This window comes from Zootermopsis nevadensis, unplaced genomic scaffold (genome assembly GCF_977971745.1).
Source record: "Zootermopsis nevadensis isolate Lab colony 2312 unplaced genomic scaffold, Znev_1.0 Znev_ptg000029l, whole genome shotgun sequence".
NCBI classification, from domain to species: domain Eukaryota; kingdom Metazoa; phylum Arthropoda; class Insecta; order Blattodea; family Termopsidae; genus Zootermopsis; species Zootermopsis nevadensis.
The window spans coordinates 4,736,281-4,759,620 of record NW_028259161.1 but is presented as its reverse complement, the minus strand read 5'-3'; the positions used below and the strand labels follow the sequence as shown (position 1 = coordinate 4,759,620).

The window sequence follows — 23,340 nt, the reverse complement described above, 5'->3', positions numbered from 1 at the left end:
GGTCATAGCTTAAAATCTGTAAGTGTCTAAAATGTTATGTATTAAAACGTATCAAATGTGTAACGGTGCACACTTTAAGGGTTAGGCTTATAAGGAAAATTAAAGTGGCATTTACCAGATCGTAATGGTACTTGGTATAAGTGTTTTACAATAGTTTGGGACAGCAAATACTTCCGAGCAGAGTGAAAGCTATACTAGTTGTGTAAGTGGTAGTTTGCTTATGTCCGACGGATGATTACCAGTCTGCAGGGATAGGAGTAGACACGAACAAGACACCTGAGAAGAGGAAGGGAGGCATTGATGCATTGTAATATGGTGTTTAAGGACGATAACAATACAAATTATTGATTAATACACAACGCGATTCAAACAACAGATCACAGTCCAGGGCTACATGCGCTTGCAAGTGTACCTACTGAAAAATCAAAGAAACAACTGTGCCTTTAATTTGGGCCCATTTTTATGATAGTATCTTCACCTATAATAAATTAAACTTGTATCAGAGGACACGGAAAGCGACCACTTCCTCCTCGTTTCCCAGTACATACCCAGAATTTCGTTTGGCGTTACATAACCGCTGCAGATAATATAGCAGCAATGCATAACGAAATAAAAAAAAGGAGTCTGATGAATGTTGTAATAGTACTCTGAAAGCGACCAAGAATTCAAATCCTCCACTCTTTTTCATTCACCTCTCATTATAACGCTAACATGCATCTCAACGTTAGTAACCTATTTACTTGATAGAGGCTCGTTAAAATAATAGATTCTAGCGGGGGCTTTGTTTCCCTGATCTTAATTTCACTCGAATACAAGTGCACCACCCACCCTTGTGCGGCTGCTTCAGTGTTGTATTCATTAGCAATCATTTTTGTGAAATGAAATTGAAGGGTTTCTCACTGCAGCCCCTTCTCCATTGTGATAACCCAGACACTCGCAGAGAGTGTACGGAGGATAATGGCGTCGTTAGTGGGGTGAGTTTGTACTCTGAAGTGGCATAACAGCCCCTATTTCCAAGCATAACAAAGTTAGACCGAATGATGGTAAGGCCATTCGAGGTTCTATCTGTTCCAGTTAACTGCCGGACCATAATTGTAATTAATAAGCGTTATTAGTTGGAGTTCGTGCGTTACTCAATTCTGCAAAGGGTGGGGTTTAGGCATTCGGCACACACGAAAACTGCAGCCAGAAAATATCGTGTGAGCCAAGAATTCTGAACGCCTGTCCGGTACAAAATATGACAGAATTAAACACTATTTTGTAAATGTAATAGTTTGAATTTCACAAGAATGTGCTGTCATAGTTAAGAAGCTAGCGAATTTAATTTTATACAGAGGCACACAAATGCATTGTGAGTAGACCTAAGCGGACCGCAATAATATTCATCATTGTGCATGTCCTCCATTTTGTAACAGTTTCGGTTTCAGGCGAGTCATCTTTGTCGATAAAATTCTATTAACAGTTAACAATATGTAATAGTATGAAAAATCTGTTCAGATAAGTTACACCTAATTATATAATGCATAAAGACGAGCAACATGGAAGGGTGGACTACACGTAAGAGCACTTTCGAACCTAGCAGTGGTAAAGGAAGAATGAACTTAAACAAGCTGATAAAGAGCTTCTTATTTTACCCTCACACCAAATACTGCGAAGAAATCGAGAAACATCTACCCTGAGTTCTCTTAGACGAAGATTTTACGTTCCAAACCCACAGAAAGCAAAATGTAAAATCACAGGTTTGTCTGTTTCAAAATCTTTTCATTTTGTTTATATAAGACTGTAAGAAGCGTTTCTGAAAAGTGTAACAACTCCAGTAATTTTGGCTCTTCGTGGTTTCCGACATCTCTGAAGGCTGCAGTATGTTTCCCAGGCCGAGTATCGGATAGGCACGGTCTATTTGTTTACAAACGAGTAACGTCAAATGCAAACCATACATTTTCACATGTCCTGTCATCTACACCGCATCCACCAACTTTGTTCACTCACCACGCTCCTGGCAATTGCTCGGAAACGAAAACAGTTGGTTGTCGTGTATTTTCATACCAAGTGCAGTTTGATAGATCAGAAGAAAAAATAATATCCATCATCCTATGACTAAAGCTCACAGTGACTTGAACATGGTCTCAGTAAAATGGGTAAAATAGCATTAGTAAACTTGAATAAAAATTTTCTTGGATATTATCCATCGTCTAGTAAATATAAAACGTAAAACGACGTTTCGGAGATGGGACTCTATCTCCGTCTTCAGGTTCCTACACAGTTGGGCCCACTAGATAGAGCTAATTCCTATCTCCGGACCTTACTAGACGATGGATAATATCCAAGAACATTTTTATTCAATTGACTCTTCACCATCGTCAAGAAGTTTTAGATTAGTAAACTTGTTTCTCACAAGCAAACAATTCTATTAAAGACTGCACATCCTTAAAAATATTTAAGTCCCTCAAAATAAGACTATATTTAAAGTAACATTCAAATGTAATATAAAGTTAGCATTATTTATAAAATTCGTGTCACATTACCTTAACGTTCCAGTCACATGTTGTTCTGATAACTGATGGACACGTGGTGGATGACGCAGAACCACGTCTTTGACTTGTCTGGACTAGCTTCGCGTTTGATGAACCTTTCTTTCCTGCAAAATGAACAGATGATTCTTAAATATATTTACCGTCATAGTTCAGTTTGTCAGTTTCATAAATCACGTAGAACAAGACGAGCTCCCTTGCATACAGACACATTACCAGAGAAGTTATTTGTTAACGAAACTTCTAAGCAACGTACTACATACACAAAACACGCACATAAATAATAACAATAATAATGAAATGAACTACTATTACACACACCGTGAATCCGACAGAGTCTCTATCTTTCATACGCCTGATAAGGGTACAGAGTGCCTCAATGTAAGTACGTCCAAGTTCAAATCGTGCAACATAAAGTTAAGAATAAAAGTTTTATTTTTATTGAACTGTTGTGTAACAAACTCATTTGTTATCCTCATGTTTTCAAGGTTCGAATTCAATCTTCGACTTACGATGAGGTTTAAGGTTCTTTTTTCTGGAAGAGATTGAAAAAACACATGATACATCAACCAATAAAACAGGTGTTAACAACTACACCACGACGCTTGGTTTGATGATAATGACCAAGAATTTGTAGAAATATTTTGAAAAAAAAAGAGAGAGAGAGAGAGAGAGAGAGTTGAAAAGACCTCATTGAGGTTTGTGCGAACGCAATCAAGTTGGTGGCACAGTCGGAAGTGGTAGCCACTGATAGGAGTTGTGTGGTTTCAGGTGACACTTGATCTGTCACACCGTGATCCCGCGGGAAGCCATTCAAACCGCCAGTTGCCATGGCGCCTCGCTAAGGTTTCCAGCACATTGGCTCCTCTCACCACTGACAGACATGTGCATTCTTGTCTCGGTTTCATGACGTTTACACTTTGACATGCGTTTCGCAGTCAGATATAATGAAGTATACGATTCGACCCGAATACAGCAGACCTTACAGTAGATCCTACTTTACGGTAACAGAGTGCATGCTGTGAGGGGAGGGTGGGGCAGAAATCGAACTAGTCGATTTGGGTGGTCTTCAGTTCAAATCATGACCAAGTCACCGGACATCCAGAGCGACCGTTTTGTGGTTTTCCTCAGTCTTCCCAGGTGCGAAGATCGAGATAATAACATGAAACAGACCAGCTACGGCCACCGAACACGGGATCAATATCTAAGTGCAAGTTCTACTCCTGTGAATAACAGCATCTAGTGCAATGTCACTTCGAATATTTTGTCAAATACTTTTTAATTTTTAATTCTGAATCCAGTTTGAACCATTTGACTAAATGCATTAATTTCCCTGATGCCACTGATGATGACCTCTTGAGGTCGAAACGCGTATGGCAATAGTGTCTTTTTATAGTGCTAATAGTTGTTGGTGTGCTTACTCTATATGAAACAGACTAGTTACAATCCCTTACCTATCCAAAATTCGTTTGCATCACCTCACATTCGAAGCTACACGACTTATACACTTGAAACAGTGTCGTCAAGCAACCTAAGAATCATTCAACACGTTATCTGTTAAGTCCATATCTGTTTTAAAGAGTATAACGGAGAAGAAAATGTCTTAAACTATTTCTAATAAACAATAATTAATGGTAGAACGAAGAAAATTACACAACGCACAGCTTCACAGTGAACAGCAATCACCATATGCTATCAGGGTGTCTAAATCAAGAAGAATGAAATGGAAAATGAGACTAGTGTCCCTCACATAAATGAGCTGTATATAAAGAGGTAGTTTCTCGTGTTGTCTGAAAGGTACATGTGCCAAAGATTTGGAAGCGCTGGTCTATTTGATGCACACACCTTTTGCCAAAGTGAATGGAGGAATGTTTTGTAAACAAGTTCCCATTGTAGCACGTTTGGTTTTTCAGCATTTACACCGAAAGTTTGAGAGTAGCGGAAACGACGGTTTACGAACACTAAACATTCTTTACAATTTCACGTCGTATTCCGACAGAGGCCAGTGATTATATGTCCATGAGAGCGCTGGAGTAACTGGTTAATAAAAATAATGGTGTGATCGGATACTAACACAAATTGTTGAATGAACAGTTCCGTGACTGGTCACATAACAGATCGCCTTAGTAGGAGGCACACGTGCTAAAAAGAGAAATAAATGTTACGTACAGAAATCTTATAGTAACACGCTCTGTTTTGCAGATGTAATGGACTCTTCATGTAGCGTAATGTATTTTATCGCACACGACCTGCCATTTCTTTTTAGATATATATATATATATACGACCTCACGTCTCAATTTTCTGAACTTGAAGCTGACACCTTCAGTTTTGAGTGATCATGACGATGGTAATGACCACATGCCGTGACAAGCGTCAGTATTACCACTCTTATTGATCGGCCATGTGTGCTAACAGAAAAAAGCATAAGCCCCAATTACTGGCAACCTGATGAATCATGCTAGTCAACTCGTGCTTACAAATCATACTTCATTCCAAATTGGACCACCGAAGAGGGGTCATAACTTATCGTGTGAGATCACGGTCGATTGCCTCGGTTTGCTACTCTGAAAAAGAGTCAATAATAACATAAAACGAGGACGTTCGTAACAAATTTATGAAAACAGAAATTCAAGAATTATTTGCTGTTTAAAAATAACTTTTTTTTTAGATTCTCTCAAATGCATGCGAAAAAATTTGCATAAACTGATTTTTAGCTCACTTTGATAGACATTCACTACGGAATTGATTAATTCAAATTTATCATTACGATGAATGCGATATTCAAAATTCTTCCTTCATATGCTGACATCCTGTCCCCCCCACCAAACGATATTGACAGGAGGCTGGCTGCGCGTACGTCATGCTAAAATTATTATTATTATTATCGTTGTCAAAGTAGATTTTCGGCCTTCTGGAGATAATGGTTACATGACTATACGTGCGTTATGCTTACATTATGACAACCGCTGGCATGGTAACGCTTTTAAGAGAATCTCGGCCTCATGGTCTGCCTTGCTGAACATAAAACCACTGCCTCCTAGTCTGGCTAACAGCTGTCATGACCCAGAGTTTTTCTTCACTGCGTGTAGCTCTTGACTGTTATTATTGTCACACACGTGCAGTTTATTAGTTTCTTTAAAGCTAAAAATGGAAACCCATAGAAACTCGACGGGTTGCCAGTTTAATAATATTTACAAATAAAAGGTCGTTGTCTATGGATCCCAATAGAACACCTTACATCTGGAAAAAGAGGGACGGAGTTCTCATACTTCTGAAGCTGTAACATTTTCATATACACGTCCACATGCTCAAGTCCAGTTCTTTAACGCAATTATAAAAATTAATAGATTATTAAGAAAGGTCAGGCAAAGTTATCTTGTTTATGTAAGAAATTTGTAACAAAGCAGCTTACAAATCGCTCTGATGATAAAGGCAGCAAGAACGTCTGACGCATCGGCTAATTTTAACGAGACTACGCGGCACAACAACAGGGAAGAGTCACCTTCAGATTATCGTATGGTCTAGTGTGCAGTGGACAGCTCCAAAAACGGTGACACCAAAGGCACGTATGAAATCTGCCCAAAATATTGCTTACAAGCCATGGAAAGTTTCCAAAACACATTTTAAAAAAGCTTCGTTTAATAACGTAAGAATCATTTAACAATCACCGCAATCAAGTAGACGTGTGTTTTCGGTTAACGCCAATCTGTTATCATCAAGAACCACAATGATAATGCTCAAACCGAAGATCACTCCGGCTTCGTACCTGGAAGGTCTGAGGTTCGAATACTGATCCCGATAGCAAGCCTCCTGATTTTAGTTTCAGTTTCCATTTGCGTACCTTCCCGTTTCGTAGATGAACGGCTGAACGGATTTTCATTACATCTGAAAATATGGATTTTCTGAAACATAACCGATCATGCTTAAAATCGGACAGCAATAACAAGCACTTTACATGGGAACCTACACGCATTCTACCCGAGGAAGTGGCTGGGTGGGAAGCCCTCGGCTACCTTGATTACATAATTACCATGGTTACTACGGCTAATTGGGGAATCCCCAGCCACGCATACAACTATGACGTCACTGGTGTTACTCACAAAGGTGAAAGGAACAATTCTGGCGAAGGCCTCAGATCTGTTACGCTAATACAGTTACATTTCCTAAATTGTTACCTTCATCACACCAAGACCGAATCTGAGTTCCCACACAATCTCATACCAATGAACGAACACCGGGAGCTCCTCCCCTGAGGGTAAAGCGGAGGTAGCATGATGCTGACCACGCACTTAGACTTCCATCCATGGTTTTAGAATATGCGGAGCTTTATATCCACTCCCCTATACGCCTTCACTGCGTGATTGTCAGGCATAAAGCATAATTTCCCGTTGCTTTATAAAAGTCAATCAACCTGTGTCCAGTTCGAAAAGGCCATATCATTTCCTGGTTTTTGGTGGTAAGGGAGGAGGGAGGTTGTCTGCTTTCTGCAGTGCCGGTCGCCCTTACTGCTGAAGCGAGATGACTTACAGGTTACTGGTTTTCACGGTCACCCACACGACGTTAATCCGGTAGAGATGCTGGTGTAAGTATGTATGCATGTACCCGATTTATGATGGCTGCCATGCAGGAAACGCTACTGCTAATAGCTACTGTTCATGTAGGGGCATGACGTAATGTTAGCGACAGCTTCTTTCTTGTGTCGGGCGATTCGCATCCTTCAGCATAACGAAGTGCGGAAACGTGTCCTCGAAACAGCACGCAATTTTCCACGTGCGTTTCCTTCAATTCTGTAAAAATATCTCATTAATTAAGACGTTAATGTATTGTAGACACACGCAAAAGCTAATGCCGCATCTCTTCACGATATGTAACCTGAAGATGACTGTCTTCTGGGGGTTCATCATCAGGGCGATGAGTAAATCACCGCGAGCTTGGTGGCCAACTCATCGTTCTGATGATGGAGGTAGTATGCACCTCTGAAAAAGTTGGTAAACTTCTACCAAACCGTACAGTGCAACATCCTAGGAGACAGCCATCTTCACACTCCCACCGTGAGAACCTGAATTCTCACGACATACCTAATCGAAAAAAGAAACTGAAAATCAATCATCACAGCTATTCACATTATGAACAGGCAACAAAATAACAAGATTCAGTACCTTCCTCAAACTCGGAATCAAACTCAGGGCACTTTTCTGGAGTTTTGACCCTCAAATCATTTCTTCCTGGCTTCAAGAAATAAGAATGCCAAGTTTGGTGTAAATCTTTTTATCCGTTCTCGAGCTATAAGCGAACAAACACATGAACCAACAATTTCAACCTCAAGCTCTTATTTAAGGTTGATTAGACGAGTTTCGATTTTAAAGCGTTAAAGTAGGACTTCTGTGCTGGAAAATAAAACGTGTGCATGTTCCAAGTAACAACACGGCTTGAAGGAATTACCAATGAGTCATCCGATTCACTGAAGCACAGGTCACAAAGTAGCCTATTGCGTTCAGGTTCTTCGATTCGTAGGTAATTTCGAGGCATACTGTATTTAAAGACGATTTAGAATAGCAATTACTCATCTCCATAGTGACCATTATGTCCTGAGGATATACGACAACTGACGGTTCAGGATTCCTTTCTCTGACCGGGCAACAACTTTTAAAACAAGAGTGACCTCTTACTTCTTTAGTTGTTATTATCTATATTTATTTATTTATTTCTAGAAGAGGTATGGCATTCAGGAAGTCCATTAATATGTTTCTTTTAAAATGCTACGTCGTGACTCTTCTTATGGCTTGCCGATAGTAGAAATAATTAAAACCGTAGCTGTACGGATGGACTAAAATGTACGGCTGACTTTCAACGATGTTGCTGATAAACAGTATGTTTCTCGATCTGTTACAAGACAGAAGTAACATAATGAAACATAAAAGCCTCTGAATATGAAAAAGATAATGACAGCAGAGCCAAGCCACGGCGAGCAACCGTAAGCCAACCTATTCCAAGGCAAGCGAGGACACTTGAAAACACATTAAGCCCAACCAGGCCGAGCACAATTTGAGACATAAATTTAATTAATTTCTTGTTTCTTAAACCCAAAAACATTGGCCAATGTAACTTCCTTAAATTAAGTAATCGACTTTTTTTTCTTTTATACATTTATCATTTCGTTAAATTAATCCAAGTTAATATTTTCTTTAGTACTCTGTTTTGGAATACCTCAATTTCTAGCTCTCCTTTTAGAGCAACTGAGAAGGAAACAAAGTTTGCACGTCTTAATCTTTAAGGACATCGAACAATTTCCGACAAAAGAGTTCCAATTACTTCCTCACTGTTCTTTCAACTCGAATATGAAATCTCATAACAAACTTATTACCAAAGAAACTACTTTTTATTACAGTATTTGTGATATGTTCTCACTACAGAAACAAAAGACTTCAAGGTTAATTACCTATCGTGTTTACAAGAGCTCGCCACTGGAATGTATCCTAATCCAGCTTAATCCAATCCACATTCTCAACCTTATTTTATTAAGGAATGTCTCAATATTTTCATTATATTCCACCTACATCTGTTTTCTTCCAAACGTTCCCTTCCATTCTGGTTTTCCAACGTTTTCCAGAGACTCTTCGCTTCGCCCATCAGTGCTACATGCTCCACCCATCTCAATCCTGATTAGCCTAATGATATTCGGTAAGTGAGTACACATGATGTTCAACGTTATGCATATTTACGTGTCATTCTGTTGCTTCCTTTTACTTAGGTTCAAATATTCTCCTCAGCGAAAACGAAACGAATAATTAATAAGACTGTCTGTATAACGACAACCAATTACTTGGGGACGAGATTACAACGATCTCTCCAAGGGCCGTGTACATGGAATACAGCCGAGACAACTGCAGAGCAATAAATCAAAATAGTCACAAGCACATTCTGTGCAACCGCAGGCTTTGGACGAAACGTCTGTCATAGGACAATAGTTCCAAACAACGAGAAACGTATCCTCCGGCCTGCTGCAGTAGATTCGTAGGCGGTATCTGAACCCGGATCATCATAACATTCTGTTGCGCCCTCTGGGACAATAAACTTCCCGACTTCACTTTTTCAAGTTACGGTTGATTCAGTGTAGAACTAATGATAATTGCTCGCATGAAAGTTGTCTTCACTTTAATAATCCACTATTTTGCTTCGAGGCTAATTCACTTCACAGATATACAAATCGCCTCCTACCTATTGCACTGAGAGAAGAACACATAATCTGACGAAGATAACATTAATATTAATATAATTTGGGCCTAAGCGCGTTCATGTAACAGAGGATTGGAGAACCCTGAAACAGGAAAAACTTCGTAATTAGTCTGTGCCTAACATTAATAGCATGATTAACATTTTAAAACCCACTGGTAACGGTATGCACCACTTTACTCAAAATTTTTTCTTATTCTGTCCATGGTGCATGTTTACGGGATTTGTATGATTGTCAGAGTAAACATAAATTATTTCTGTATACAACATTAACCAATCGATCTTTCCAATAGAGACATGCGTTTTATTTCCAGCAAGAACTTAATATTTAAATATTATTTAACTGTGCTTCGGTTTCAAAGGTAGTATGAAACATCAATGTCTGAGATTATCTGGGTGAACTAGAAGTAGATGTGACGGCAGGACGAACATAAATCTTAGCCAAACAGGATGTGAAGACGTGAGCCAAATTGAACTCGCTCATGACAAAACGAAGTAGCAGGATTTTGTGGAAATTTTGGCAAATAGTCGCGTTCGTAAAACAGGCGATATCTTGGCCGATCGAGAAAAGTTCAGTCACGACAGTCAGTACCAAATTCAAGTTCAGGGCCCGCAGAACATGGTTCTGCCTGGTTCCAAAGAGCTACCTCCAGTGACTGTAGCCTCTTCCTTCCCGACAGGGCCCCGTCTTCGTTGCAGGCACGTGAGTGCAGGTCATCGCCATGAAAACGGACAGACAGAGAGAGACTACAACAAATTCATACTTGCGTGCAGACCCTTTCTTTCGCTTTTGAAAGAGAGAAGATGCACGCGAATAGACGGGAAGGACGGACGGACGGACAGATGTCTAACTTCGCCCTTTCTCCCACACCTTAAAATTATAAGGGAGACAAAAACAAGTGCTTTTCACATCTTGTATTCATTATGGTTAACTAAAACACTATTGTGGAAGGTTAACTACCCTCCATTTATTTTCTGCAGATGACAATTTAATTACGTAAATGTCATTGACCTTTCCTTCAACACTGGCCTTAACAATAACTGAATCGGATTGGTTGGTTCTGTGGAGGATTTTCACAAAACGAATCTGGTTCAGGATCGGCATGCAGTACAACAAACAAAGCAGCCTTGCAGAAAACTCATCAAATGAATAAGATCTGAGGTTTTCACGGCGTCGAGTCGGGTTGTAGCGCCGTGTAGTCTGATCGAAGTCCACCAACGGTTCAGAGGTGCTGCCTCCATCATCAGGTTGGTAAACTTCTACCAGACTACACAGCGCTACAACCCAGAAGACATCCATGCCCATAAAATTCATCTTGCCAATGCTGAAAAAATAGAGGAAATTGAAACTTTGACGCTGTTAAATCGTCTCAGATTTAACGATAACATTTTGAAGAGGATTCTCCCCATTTCTGTAGATTTGCAGGTCTACTTTCTCTTGACAGTCTAAAAGACGCTACGTGCAGAGTTAGTGGATGTTAAAGCAGATGCTATTGGGCTGTACGGGGTTAAAATGCCAAGTAAGGAAAGGGACGAAGTTGATATTTTATAAAAGTGATAAAGACTGGACCTTGAATTTCGGTTTTCAGCCCTTAAACCAATGAAGAAAATAACAACACGTCTGTTCAAAATTTGTGAGTTTGCTAAATCACAAGAGGGCGTGCTTGTCTTTAGAAGGGCTGACGAAAGCGTTATTGGTAAGACATGGAATCAAATTTGACATCTGCTTCGAGATACACTTCGCTGCCTGCAGAATGCCCTCTCAAATGCCTGCTTCAACTGACAGGCTAGAGGAGAGGCGACAAATGAAGTAGCACATGTCTGAGCGAGGCGTGAGCATGATACAAGTATAAATGCGAAATCATGCCACCCGGTATTGATCTTGAGAACAAAATAACCGGACAATCTGAAGTTTATGACATTGGAAGAATATCGAACAGAAACTTTGTTCCTGAGTTAGTGTGAGTTTCAGGCGATGGGTTTACATCGCGTGTCTCACGAACACCCACTTAGTAAGAGGCGAAGTTAAGTACACTCTGAGACTACAAAATGTACTTGATCAGATCTTGTTGTGAAGCCCAGTACATAGTTCCAAAAAGTCATTCCATACATGAAACATACGAACGTATTTTGAACTGCTTTTAAAACGAGAAACCGTTTACATTATTTATTATTACAAGATGAGTAAAAACGCTAAACACTTAGAGCCAGTGTTAGATTTTGAGAAAATGTGGTCTCTTGACTCGGAAAACGTGTGACAATAACACAAAATATATAACGCTGAATACAAGGAGCTTCATAAATTGGTACAATTTTATGTTCTTAGAAAAGTTGAGAATGTCTCAGTGCAGTGTTATCCAATACAAATAAGAGCAGGTCAATAACCAGGAACAACTTGGTCAGGGTGTAGAAGACAAAATTATCAGGCATGTGTCTGTGTATGGGAGGTCCATTCACTGTGACGTCTACACTTGCACCTGGAACAGGTGGAGGCTTGTCCCGTACCTTCTTTTCAGCCAACATGTCTTGTCTTCCTGCTTGTTCGTTCCGTAACGTTGCCAGCCATACAAGCGACCCTCACCTGCCACGCTGTCGCGAAATTTATCTTATTGATTACAGCTACATGCTTGTACGGTAACGGATACTGTTCAGGGGAGAAATACCATAGCTTCAATGAGATATATTTCATATCGAGAGAGTTCATTCCACGGAGATGATGGGTCGAATCTCGGCCCGGAAATGCCCAATATAATGACGTTCTGGACGTCTCCTTCAGTACCTCTAGAGTAAACAACGGTATAGTAACTTAAAATCGGCCACGGCTACATCCTCCTACGTGCAAAGGAATTCAAAGTTAACATTTGCGCGCTTTAATGAAATATTAGGGCACTGCCTGGAAGCAGTCAGTGTCGCTTTATGAGATATATTTATCGCCTTCGAGATTGGATTCGGTGACCATCAACTGTGGTATGCAGAGACTTATGACAGCAGTGGACGACGTCAGGATATCATGACACGACGGATTTAGTAACATGGTTTCACAAAACCAAATTCTGTTATCACCACTTGTTTGAAACAGCGAGGTTGAAACTTCGTTAACGAGATAACAGATTTGCAGTACGCTACAAACAAGCTCAACTCCTTGAGTTCAGACTACCTGTTAAGCAAACAAGACATAATTCGCCCGACCGGGTGTTTCAGATTCAGTTCAACTGTTACAGAATACAGCCGAAATGTTAGGCGCTTCACAACAAGCAAAGACTTTTAATATGACAGAACAAAACAAAAAAAAAATATATCTAAACCGCTTGTAGACTGTGTCACGTGCTCCGCAGACGTTTCGACGCCTCCAGTAGGGTCTATTGTTTTAACCGCTAGTCTTGCAAGGACTGATAGATGGGCAAATCGCCTTTTTTACGATATTAACAGTGGTTCTGCCAAAACCACTGTCGTTAATTTAGAAATTATAAATACGGACCTGTCCATATGCCGACGGGAGAAGATTCAGCTCATCAGCCATGTTCGTCCTTCCACTAGACACTATACGAATTAAGCACACGAAAAGTGTGGCAGAAAAATCCAAGAGACAAACGTAAGAAATCAGTAAATGATAAGCGCTTTCATTTGCTATTTCAGGATACCTTTAATCAAAATACGAGGCTCACGGCGATGAAGATGTAATGGTCTTCTGGTTCGTGACGCCTAGTGAACTTGTAGTTGATACAATTTGTGCATTTCTTGAACTGTTTTGTACTCTGAATGGACCTTGATCCAGGAAACTAAAAGGGAGCTAGAACCTGGATTAGTTGAGAAGTACAAGTAGAGCGGTCTAACGCGAGGACATCCTGTCGCTGCCGTTAAGTATCCCTGAGAGCAGGATATTATGGCAAGGAACTGGCGAATGAAAGCAACCTCCACGTGTTTTCTTTACAGTGTTCTGCAGCTAAATCACATTATGAAGTCTGGAGAAGTTATCTGAGCTGAGAGTAAAGCAAATCGTGCACTCAAGGCTAGAAAGCACTGAGCCGAGAGAGAGAGAGAACTATGTGGCGGAACAGAACACCGATTTTCAGATGTACGTCTGTCTGTCTCACCCTCCATAAATTGTATTGTTTATAATAGTAATAATAATAGTAAACGCGCTCAGGGAACAACGAGTTGGGCATTATGGTACAGATATTATTCCAGTAGTTATCATATCATTTTATCCGCGTTATATTTTTCGTACGCGGTAACATTTTAAAATTTCATATTCCTGAATAAGACCTGGGTAATAACACAAAGAAAGAAAGAAAGGAAGGAAGACAGACACGAAGCAACGTAATGAAACTGGTGACACGACGAAAGAAGTCGAGAACCGCTGGGCTAGTCAATAAAGTACCGTACAATTGGTTCACATGATGTGATCTGTAAGGATAGTGAAATTCAGGATGCTCTGATGGGCTGGGAATGAAGCTACGACTGGGGGGGGGGGGGGTGTTTATATATACAGTGACGATGTGGAGAAAGCGGACGAAAGGAGACGTAAGATGACATTGCACTGGACCTCACGGAAACTGATAATAAAGAAGGGATGCGAATGATACTAGCTCAGGATAATGTTCAGTGACTGGTTTGTGTCAGCGGTGTTTAACCTTTGAGCTGTTCTACCAGAGAGTTAGTTTCTTTCAGCTCGTTACTTGTCGATGAATGAGGACTTGTTCGCCTTCAAAATGAGCTTTTAGCGCAATTCTGTCTGCTTTCTTTTCTCTGTAGGGTCGTTTATACAAGCCTAACAGTGCTTGCAAGGACACAGAGCGATACTCTCATCTACAGCTGAGCGTGTGAGCATCCTTAATGTTTCTTCTAACCTGATAAAGTCTGTCTGTGTACTAATCATTTGCCTCTCTTTCACTCACTCCTCCGTCCGTCTCTTGTGGCTCCTTTATTTCCTTCAAGGTCCTGAACACATTAAGTAACTTTTCTAATTTAAAACAGTTCCCAATCCATATTAACCACAGCGTTAAAATGTGCTTGGTAACGACCTTGAAAAATGGGGGATGACGTGTACAAATTAGGGTTCGGTGCGGCAGGGAGCAAGGGGGGTTATTAATTAGTTTCAGCAGTAGGAAATCTAGCCTTTCCTTCATTGCTCTAAATCTCCCGCTGCGAGTTCGTACTCTCGCTGTGGAATGAACTGAGAGTCACTACCCCCCCCCCCCCCCCCCCCCCGCCACAGACAGCACAATAATCCCAGCGCACGTGGGAGGGGAGCACTGAGTTCGAATTTTCGAACGGGATTTTCCTTAGTCTTTCCAAGAGAAGTCCAGGAGGATATTTTAATAGCAAAAGCCAAATTTGTTTTTTTATCACACGTGAATCCGAGGGGAGGGGAAGCCACGAATCGAAAGATAATCCTCCTCCTTCCAAATCCTTACCTACTAAACATTCATGATCTTCTTTCCATTTCACGTGACACAACATTACACTTGTAACTCACGGACAGTCGTTAAGTTATCCAAGACTCGCGTATTTTTGTTATCATTTTGTAAGCATGAATCATTTAACCGGAAATTTGATAAGGTGCGTCCAGACATTCGTACTCGTGGTACAGAGACCCGGGGTGACCGCTGCCCTGTGTGTGTGTGTGTCCACGAATCTCTCGAGCCCATGGCTTCAACTGATCGCGCTGGGGCTCGTAAAATCGTCCACATTTACGGACGCACACGAGACGGAGCACGAACACGAGCGCCTTGACACACGCATACGGATTTAAGAAAAATTATGTTTTGCACTGACCAGGCGGACCTGATCGTTGCTATGTGGCAGCTGTATAAATCGACAGTAACATAATTTCACGTGCTTTCATTTATCCCTACAGGTGCTTTGATACGGAACCAGTTTCTGAATGAAGTTATGGTCTGAAGTGAGGAACTTCTCTCTCCACATCTGCTTAATTTCTCTGCAGGGTCCACACGCTTTTCGATTTTGTTTTGTTTTGTTTGGGCGTATCCTGACTCAATATTTCGCGTGGTGAAACTGCTACATCAATTAAATTACATTCTTATTATCGTTGTTTGTTACACCATAATTATGGCCGCTGTTCATTAATCCCATCCCATCCACAGCCTAGAGACAAGTACTGCACTCTCCTATCAAACTTAATATCCATCGTTAAACGTTCTGGAAACGTTCGTTGCAATCTGCAGCCTGCAAAAACTGGCACCTTGCAGATCAATGCACGATATTTTCTTCATATCTGATAATTTCGACTCATAATTTCATCACCTCTATTTATACAGAGGCGTTTTGTTTATCGTTATTGTTATGATTAAATCAAGAACTCTAAAATCGGTAAGACAACAAACACACAAGAAATTTTGTTTGGAGAACTCAGAAAAAGAGACTAAGAGATCTTATTCCAGGAGGAAGAATAATACTGAAACAGATCTTGGAGAATGTGAGAATATATAATGTTGGGTCTTTGTAAACACAACAGGATCTATAAAATCTGGAAATTTCTTAACACAAATTATTAGCCAGCAATGAATGTCCTGTTCCATGACACGAAAATGATTCTTATTAATATTATGACTATCATCATTATTATAATCACTCTCGATGCGTTATTTCTTATTAATGTATTTAAGTGCAAAATAAATTGCCATTCCATTATGGACACTGTTGGTCTACGTGTGCCGGCGAGGCAAATAAGAGAATTTTCTACTTTTAATGTTAGCAGTGCACTAAGACACAGTCCTTCAGCCAGGTGCGTCATCGCTGCAAATGACGTATGTAAATCTTTGGACGTATTTAGCGTAAACATTGTCTCCCTTGAGCGAACGTTCTCAACAAGGAAAATGATCTAGCTTCGTTATCTGTCTTTTTATATTCGTTAAAGTTTACAATTATATTAGTGTTCCCTAGGTGGATTATTTGTTTTTATTTATATTTCTTCATTTTTTGCTCTGTGTTAATATTGTTTCTATTTTGGGTTTGCCTGTACTTGGCAGTTACATTTAATACTGTACATGTATAAGTTTAGTTAATCCGTTTGTTTACTATTATCCATTATTATTTCATTATCATTGTATGTATTATCTGTGTTTGCCTGTTATTGGCTTCTTGCTGTTGGCAAACACGTAAATAAATTAATTGAATTGAATTGAATTGAATCACCTTCTTCTATAAACCAAAGTAAACTGACAGGTAAGCATGAGAAGTTTTCTACAGTTCTGTGTACTTCTGAGTAAACAATTTGATTATTCTTAATGCTTCAAAATTAGCACTTCGAACAAAAAAGATACACAGCTGAAAACAAGTATTTGGTACACTTAGCCCGTTTGGTGTTTTTCGTGCCCAAGATTCCGAAGGAGAATTTTTAGTAAGATGTTTCAGCACTTTCAGTGGAATGCTGAAGGAAGTGTTAGGTTTCTAGTGGTGGGGTGAAGACGCCAGCTGCTGGCGGATGTTTAGCAGCTGGGATCTGTAAATCTGCCACTTGCTGAGGTGGAGGGTCAAGTGTTCCTGGTGACCTGCCTTCTTCCAGGACTTCGCTTGTATTCCCATTATATCTGCTATTCACAAACCCTACGTAACCACGTCCACCCGACCATTTCATCTCTGATAACTGTTAACGAAGGCAACAAAAAGAAAAAGCAAGGCATGAATATGACTATCTGCCGCCATATTGCTACGAGTAATCTTGTAGAAATAGGCTGATATTTCAGAGGTGCTTACTGTTTCCATCTGAAGGTGGTTAGAATTTTTGAGGTTATACCTGACAATTCTATGACAACTTAAATCTGTAGACTACTGATTAAATGATTATTCAATTCAACGCTCAATTCCTTTGCATAATAAACCAATGTTCCTCAATCGTCAGACTGTGGAAATATGTATGGTCATCTTTAAATTATTGTAAAATTATATTTTAAACACGACCACGTTTTTATTATTTTACAATTAGCGAGTTTCCAGAGAGCTCAGAATCTTCTGCTTAACCGTCAGCCACCTATAACTCGATCTGAGGACCCACGGAATGGTAGTCAGATGCTCGCGAGCGAGATCACGTGACAAGCAGGAACCTGTGAACCTGCCACTTGCCAACGTGGTCACCAGACATCTGTTGCGTCAGCTCGTTTTTACCACTTCCAGCTTCTAAATGGGGCACTGTAGCCAACATATGTCGGATGGGTCTGGTATATCTCCGGTTTGCGTCTCCTTGCCCCTTCCCCCCCCCCCCTCGCGCCCCGCCCAACTGTCGGCTTGTTTACATGTCTGGTTCTCATTTATTTGCAGTGAGAGTAATGGAAATGGTGATAATTTTAATGATTAGGCTTACTTCTTGATGTTATAGCGTCTTCCTAGCATTGGCCTGTTTTAAAAGCAAAGAACTTTCTTTGTTTTAATGTACAGTTTACGCAAAGTTCATTAAATTACCACGTACTGAGAGGGTCATGAATTTCTTAATCTTTCGCCTCTGAAACCACTCGGACTAATTTTGATGTTGATCTCCTGAGATGTAACGCCTTGTGAACCTGTAGGAAGAAATAAACTTTTCTGAGGAACACATTGCTCCTTTCTTTAGGGCTGAAGTCCAAACGGGATTACAACCCAGAAGAACATAGACACCTTCACCGCCTCGAGAGTCACAAATTTCGTATTAACTTAATTTTTATGCGTACCGCTAAACTGTGAGGGTGTGAACTGGATTAAGCTGGCTCAGGATAGGGCCAAGTGACGGGCTATTTCAAACATTGCAATAAAATATTGGTTCCATAAAACGTGGCGAATTTCTTGACTAGCCGAGTTATCTTTCTCAAGAATGACTTTGCTCCACGGGGTTATCGTACCGATTAATTACTAGAAGACAAAGACAAATTATTTCTTACTCTGTTGATTTTGGTAGCTTAGGGCGATTGATTTAACAACAGTAAATTTGTATTTATAACAAATGAACATCAAGCCGACAGAGGCAATAAAAAAGGGAGTAGTGACCTTGAATACCTTTCAGTGAGATGCAAGTATTGTATTAAAACGGATACAGTATTGCAAACGTATGTTGACGTACGCCAAGAGTGGATTTGCTTAGGACACGTTCAGTGCTAAATGTTGGACTTTGAGCGTTTCATTTGAGAACGCTAAAAATAATACTCTCGAAACTGACAATTAATTGATATGCTAAGTACTTGCCAAATAAGAGCACTGATTAACATAATTTGAGCGAATGTGAAACGAGTCAACGATTTTCAGAGGTAATATTGTTGGAAGGTTCGTGCGTGTTACGAAACAAAGACCATCTTGATGGCCATGGCAATGTGAACAAAAGAACGATCTGCCTGTAGTACATCTCGCAGGTTCGAGGTAATCGAACCCCGCCTAACCGGAAGAACAGATTTGTGTGCCACATCGGCGTATATGTAACGTATATTCACTAAGCGTGCTTCCGTGCTGATCACATGTTGCTCTCCTATGCCATAACACGTCAGTATCAAAGCACAGGGAAACAACAACACATGTCACGTGTTATCCAGAAATGCTCAACACCTGCATTCAGAGGTATCCAGACCCAATTGTGGATGGGATACGGACTATATCGATTGAAGGTCTGTCGTAATTTCCCTTAGTATCACCAGACGTACGCTAGGAAAACACGTTAAAATAGGCCACGAACCCTTAGACTTACCACCTCCTTATCTCATTTGACGCCATATAATCTCCGGGGTTGAAAGAATGGCTCACTCTATTACAACCTTTGAATTTGACAGTACACAAGTCCAACAGCGTCCTACCATACCGGCACAAATGCCGAGGATCATTGGTATCCTAGAAACCAGGCCCTGCCAAGCACCACACACAGAGACATTAAAACAGTACACGGTGTGTGGTCTCCACTGGATGCTGCTGACAGAACACACAAAGCCATACATGCCTCATACACTGTTTAGATGTGGTCGCTGCAGATCGGAACAGATTTGGTCCAGTAGTGACTTTTCTAACCTTCCACTCCCGTCCACGAAGCTACTTGGCCGCATTCAATGTACGAACACTGAAAGGCGTATTTATTCACAAATGTATCTCGTTTACAGTGATTTATCTACCTAGCCTTCAATATTCAATGGAGGCCGACAGCTTTGAGAGCGCATATAATGTATAATGTAGAAGAGTGATTATTCTCTTTGTCAGAAAACTGAAGGAAATGAATTGTTATGTGTGTTTAATAGGCATTCATTTTGGAAAGTTTGGAATTTGATTCTTCGAATTCTTAATAAATATTTAGAGTGCAGGTGTATTTGACTGCTCAATGCTACGTTTTTCGCGATCCAGGAGAATACTTCCCACAGAATCCAACGATTATCTGCATAATCGACAGACAGCAAACAGTAACGGACCATTTGCGACGGTATTCTGTAACGCGGGCCCTTCCCAACATTCGTCCCACCCACATTCTTCAACTTCTCGCGTTTTCTCCTATTAATATAATAAAAACGTTTTCTGGGTGTGTCGATATTCTTGTGCAGCTAGCCAATTATGACTACGATACCTTATTCTTGTGTTCATATCGAATATGCAGTAGACTTGTGCCTAAATGAGGCAATTAATCCCCCCCCATAATGCATATGTATTGATGCGACAGTGCACAGGTCCACCAAGCTACCTCGGTGACATGTTTGGCTTATTTTCCGTTTCTTTATATAACCACTGAATGGCTGAGAAGGGCATTTTTAATGTAAAAGTCAGCATATAGGTAAAGGCCGGAGAAAGCAGCACACTGATTTTCATAATTTGCACTCTTTACCAAATATTAAGAGGGTGAAACATCAAATGAGAAAGAAGGGAGCACTTGGAGACCGAAACGTGGATGGAAACATGGAAGAATCTTAAAGAAACGGGTTCTAGGGTGTGAGTGAATTAATCTGGCTAAGGAAAGGGTTAAGTGGAGAGCACTCTAGAGGCGTTACCAAGCAGACAGAATAAATACTTCAGAAGCTGTTAAACAAATTCCGACTAAAAGCAAATTTAGAACTGAAGGTACTTACCACTAGACACGTTTATTTCATTTGAAACGACAGCAGGTTATAACAAATTTTCACGCTATCAAAAATATACTAATTTTTATGCCATTATAATTCTCCATTATTATAAAAGCAATTAAGAAGCAAGCACTTGGAAAGGAAAATGAAAACAGTAAGTAGACTGAATCTAATGGCTCTTTAAATAGCAAATAATTTGCAAAAATGTAATCATTAAACATATATGTAAGACGGTCCATTATATATTCTAGTTGTTCATAGGCTGTTGACTGTGATGACGTTTCCGGTCGTACACTATGACGAAAGTAAATCAGTCCACTGTGCAAGTGAATCTTCAAGTTCCTAAATTGTGCAGATTATTATACGCGCCGTAGACGCATCGCATACATTAAAACGTTGGCTTGTAAGGAACTGGATCTAGGAAGGGCCATTACAATTTTATGCTTCAAACCCCTGTGAGTAATTACACGTGGGTGATACGAACTACCAGCAAAGTACTGGACTCGTAACGATCGTGCTTTCATATCGCAATCTTCATGACAAAACCCGTTTCAGTGTCTCTGAGATAAAAAGACACAGATCACCGACTCTAAACGAGTATAGTCTTTTCTAGGAACTGCATTCCGTTTGGCCCCGTTGTCCATGAACGTAGTCCTAGGTCAAAACGCAAACTTCCATGGGATTCGAAGACGACGACGTGTGGATGGTAACTGCAGTCTGTTAGAGAAAACCACTCATTAAGGACTAGAACAGACGAGAGTTGCTGAATGGTTATACCACTCCGTCTTCGCACTCGGGAGGTCTCAGATTCAACTTCCTTCACTGAAGGCTCATTATTCTGAAGTTCTTCATGGTTTTCCAAAGTCTCCCAACAGTAGCGTACCTGAACATACGTGGGGGTGTTCCGAAGGTCCCCGAAAGTGGTCTATCCCCGTGGGTGGCGAAACCCCTCGGGGGTAATCTCGTTTTCTTACGCAGCCTGGATGATCTAACCTGAGCCGACAGACACAGAGGGGTGTCCAACCCGGCTAAAGAAAGGTCAAGGAATAGCAATAATATAAATATCGACAGAAATTACAATATGAGTACCCCCCACCCCCGGTCGTGTGCACTCTCCTATGAGGAGCTCGACAGATAAACATGGATGGACCCATAAAGTGTTAGAGCGTGAAGAACACCTAATAAAGGCACAGAATTACTGTTTCTTGTATTAATTCTACTCAGCCGTTATAACCTCCAATCTCGTACCGGCATTGTGTAAATATTTTCCCACTTCTCTCAACGATATCTCCCGCACTATTCACACCGGTCACAACAGCCCTGATGCAGCTGTTCTCTTCGACGCCTGGCTACCAGTATACTACTAAAACACTTATTGTAATGAATGCGATGGCGAATTGTTATCTGTTGCCATGTGGCTTCGAGCATGTGTACCTTATACATGCGGACGGTATTAGTTCTGTCACTAGAAGAGATGTTCTAATTCTTATCGCCAACGCAAAGTACGAGGTCTGTTCAAAATGTATCGGACCTCATAAATAACGGGTCTTGGAAGAATCCGGACTCCTAAGAAACATGTAGCCTGAAGCGGTTAAAAATGCCTGGTACCTTGGCAGTTAATTCGGGATCAGTACACTGTTTGATTCGCGAACTACTGTTAGAACTGGATCCACCGATGATGGCCGCTGACCTTGTAGGGAGAGCCCAATATGCGGGCCACTCAATGACGGAAGGAAGGAAGGAATTTCCGTCGGCCAGTGCAGTCTGTGTCAGAGCAGCAGTGTGGAAGACCAATATTGTTATCTTGTGACTGTGCTGTGTTAACATGACACCTGTTCGTTGCAATCTTCTTTCTGGTCATTGATAACGCCTTGTAACACAACACGAAGACAGACAAACCACCTGCGCCTTACTCAAAGAAGGACGAAATGAAAGCCTGGCTGTTGGAAAGAAACATCCAATTTTGTGACAACGTGTTGAAAGCTCAACTGTACGATTTAATCAAATTAAACAAATCAAAGAACAAATAATATGTGATTTATCAGATTTTAGCAGACAAAGAACGTACTATGCTGAGACTTCAGCCGTACAATCCCGATGTAAACCCCATTGAACTTATTTGGGCAGATGTAAAACAGTGGGTTACAAGCAAGAACACAACCTCTAAAATTAAAGACGTCGAGAATCTGTGTAGCCAGAGACTTGAATAAATTGGGGAAGAGGAATGTGATAATGTATGTCGGCATGTTGAAAAACTAGAACAAATTTATTATGAGCAAGAAGCCATAATCGAAGACGCTATTGAACGTATTATAATTGAAGATAATGCAGTGAACATCAGCAGAGGTAGTGATGAATCGAGTGATGTCAGAAAGGGAAGGTCTGTGAGGAGTGGAATAATTGAAAGAAGACCGAATATTTGTGAAGAAGATAAAGTTATCTAATACTCTCCGCAATATTAATTTTCTAGTGATGTGTAGTGTAGTGAAATCGAATTTCCTGTGTTATATACCGTGGTGATATTTTATTTGGAGTGTACTGTACGCGGCCTGCTGCCAT

At 40.5% G+C, this 23,340-nt stretch overlaps 1 protein-coding gene across 4 annotated transcripts in view; it reads right to left on the bottom strand.

Moving 5' to 3' along the window:
* The window catches only part of LOC110835779 (uncharacterized), a 347,536-nt gene that overhangs the window by 182,725 nt on the left and 141,471 nt on the right, over positions 1–23,340 (bottom strand). For all 4 annotated transcript variants that reach the window (XM_022076346.2, XM_022076342.2, XM_022076350.2 and 1 more), the window contains exon 4: positions 2,526–2,638. The gene's annotated coding sequence lies outside the window, so the exon portion shown is untranslated. The remainder of the gene's footprint in view (positions 1–2,525; positions 2,639–23,340) is intronic.